Raw genomic sequence first — 3,634 nt, 5'->3', positions numbered from 1 at the left:
GTCCTTGTGAAATCTCTCCATAATTAGAAGGAGCAGCATTCACCCCCCCCCCCCACCCACCCACACTGCCAAGTGATGTCAGGATCAAGCCAAGGCCCCACATGATGTGGGGCAAGTGAGCTACCACCAAGCTATACTTCAGCCTAGACAGGCCTGCACTGTCAACCCCAAGGCACTGTGGGCTTTAAGCGTTCTCCCCTTCCTCATTCTTTCCCTGGCTTCCCGGTGTCTAGAAAGATCCTATAAGACCCTGTCTGAGCCCTGCCAGCAATACTCAATGTTGTCAGAAGGACCATTAGCTAGGGGCTGGAGAGCTGAATCAGTCTGTGTGACCCAGTGCCCTCTTTAAGGGCACCAGGCATGCATGTATTGGAGAGACATACATGCAGGCAAAACACCCATACACATTAAAAAATCCTTTAAAAGTACTATTACCATGTTGGTTTTTAAAAAAAAAAACAAAAACAAAAAACTGGCTTCCAGTTTGCACAAGAGTCTAAAGAAGAAAAGCATAAACTTCAGCTCAAAGAAATCCCAAGTACGCAAGAGCTGCAGTTTGTTTGTTTTGAGCTACAATTTGTAAACATACATCTGTGGTTGTTTCCCTGCAGGTAACAGAAAGTGCATTTTAAATATCCTAACCAAACAAGAGCTTGTCTCCCATAAGTCTAGGTGTGGACAGATAACAAACTGCTTTGTCAGCCTCCGTATGCTGAGGCCGGTCTCTGACTTCAGATGCAGGTCCAGTGTGGCTGCAGTTGGCTCATTTCTCATCCAGTTTTCATTTGAGTGCACTGTGCTGATTCTTCAGCACTTAAGCCTCAACTTTCAACTCCTTTTCCTAGGGAAGCAGGTCCACAGAATCCGTCCTGCAGCCTACCAGAGTGATACACGGCCACTCTTCCTAAGAGAAGGTGGGAAGTCTGACTCTGCACAGTCATCCCAAGAGAACTGGGCTGCTTTCTAGCTAGGAGGATGTACATGGAACATGATTGGGTCTGCCACAGCTTACTAAATGACAGAAATAGATACAGCATCTCTAAACTGTGGACAATGTTGCACACTATAGTTGGGTGGAGTACTGGTTACTTTTTGCTGTGACCAAATACCTGAGAAGCAGCAACTTAGGAAAAACTCCCAGTGTGAAGGGATACAACCTTCATAGAGAGAGGCATGGCAGAAGGCAACTCCCTGGAGCCAATGTGTGACTAAGGCTCCTCATCTCCACAGCCAGAAGACAGAACAAACGCCTGAAGCCCTCACTGCACCTCAGCCCAGGTCCCCCAGCCAGCCCCCAGTTCCTAAAGTTCTGAACTCCAAAACTACCACTGCCAGCTAGTGAGGCTGTGGGGAACATTTGATGCCCAGGTAACAATTGTTAGTGAACATTATTTTAAGCTAAGAGGCAAGGCGGGATGTGTGATACCCACCTATAATCCCAGTCCTCATGAGGCTGAGGTTAAAGGGATAGAGAATTTAAAGGCCAGCCTGGGCTACACACACCCTGTCTCAAAACATACACAGGAGATATAAACACTAGTAATGTAGGGGGGAAAAAGTGTTTTTAAAGCAGCATATGTCTCTATATAGTATATGTAATATATTTAAAAGTGTGGGACAGTAGACCGTGCCAGGACACACCAGGTTGAGTGGGTCTGAGACCCCAGCACACAGGCATCCACCTGAGATGATAGGCCATCTCCCTGCTCCCTACCAGGTTCCTGGCCCAGAACACGTGTGTAGGAATCGTGACCTATGGTCACAGCGTTCTCCATGCTAATGAGGTATCTAGAGGTCCCAAGTGTTTAGCCAATAAGCTTTCCTTCCTGGACATTCCTTCCTGCAAAAGGTATTTAATCTTGGGTTCACCCTGAGAAGGTGGTATGCACCCATTTTCCACGATGAGCAGTCAATAAATGGTATGGATAAAGATGGAGCATGGAGAAAGCCTTTGACTGTGAGCTACAGCCTAAGTCTCCAGTAAAAGGCCTCTCTGTGATCCCAGACAACTGTCACCAAGCTAAGGACAATCGCCAAGGAACTAAGCCGGAGTTCTCACCCCCACCCACCCCTCCCAGGGCTCATTGGCCTCAGCCCCAGGGTCCCTAACTCTGTCACTCCCCCACCCCCTCGTGGCCCAGCAGCACCTGAATGTCCAGGAGTTTGGGAGCTCCTGGTCCTAGGCTCTTCATTGCATTCTTGACTCTTCTGTGTGGTTTTCCAGCAGTGACTGGATGCCTGGGAGTCAGGGAACCCCAGCCTTGACCTCCCACATTTAGACTGCTTTTTTCCACCCCATGAGCAGTGTCTTGGCACTTCACCCCAGCAATGGGCCCATATATAATATATATATGTAAATATACATTAGATACTACAGCTTTTTGTATTAGTCTCTAAAATTGGAATGTGTCTAATTTTTTTGAATCCATATGACATTATTAGCATATTGTTCTTGCTTACACATTCACAAACTCAATCTCAGATCTTCAGTTGTCACCTGTTAAGATCACACAGGCATTAGCATCCAGCCTTAGAGAATGGGGCTTAGTAGCTGGTAAGAAAATACAAGAAAAAATGATAAAACATTTTAAGCTATTGTCATAACAGACATAAAAGTACAAGTCCCAGGGTTGAGTATATAAGCTTAGCTTTTGTAGCATATACAAACCCCTGGTTTCAGTTCCCAATACCACATAAGGGCTAGCATGGTTATACACTTCCGTGTTCCCAGTACCTCATAACAAGCCTGAAGGCTGCCTGGGGTACACAAGACTCCACTCAAAAAAGTGTCACAACACTAAGGACACTTAAACTTAGCCAACTTTACAACCACATGACGGTATGCACCTAAGCAGGGAGCATGCACAGTGTGGAGCCCACATTTAGTGAACTCCTAGATGCTGTTGGGTGCTGGACAGGCAGTGGTATGCATTTGGCAACTTGCTACCCTGGTGATGGAAGGCAGACGCTCCGGAGCATAGACTAAATTCATAGCCTGCTCGGTCTATGAAGCAAGTTTCAGGTAGTGTGGCTTTGTCTCAAAAGCAGACTCCCAAGGTGCAGTGTATGTGTCCACCAATGCACACATGGAATCTCCGAGAAAGTCTTTCACCGAAACCGAGCTCACTGGTTGGCTAGGCCAGCCTGCTAATGGTCCCTGAAATCCACCTGTCTCTCCCTCACCCACCCCAGCTCTGGGAATACAGACATGAACATGTGTAGGGCAGGAGATTGGATGGCAGGATCTCCACATGGCTGGAGATTGAAACTCAGGTTCTCGTGCTTAATTAAACATCAAGTGCTTTACCCACTGAGCTACCCCCCCTCCCCAGTCCATCCCCCAAAGCTCTGAGTGGCACAGAGGGTAGTGTGGAGGGCAACACATTGGTGTCTTCATCAACTCACATGACAACAATTCGGGAAAATTAACCCAGAAGGAAAAGAAGCTTAAGCTATATCGCAATTTTAATTTTTTAATGTACAAGAGTGTGTGTGTGTGTGTGTGTGTGTGTGTGTGTGTACTCTTATACATATGTTATTTCTATAGAGTCTTAAAATTGTTCTTTGAATGCAAACAGAGTACTGGTAAGAAAACAAGCCAATCTTTAAGTAACGGTGGTTTTCCCTTGAGGCA

Source organism: Mus caroli, unplaced genomic scaffold, assembly GCF_978045245.1.
Source record: "Mus caroli unplaced genomic scaffold, Mus_caroli_1 scaffold_4, whole genome shotgun sequence".
NCBI lineage: Eukaryota > Metazoa > Chordata > Mammalia > Rodentia > Muridae > Mus > Mus caroli.
This window is presented reverse-complemented; position numbering follows the sequence as displayed.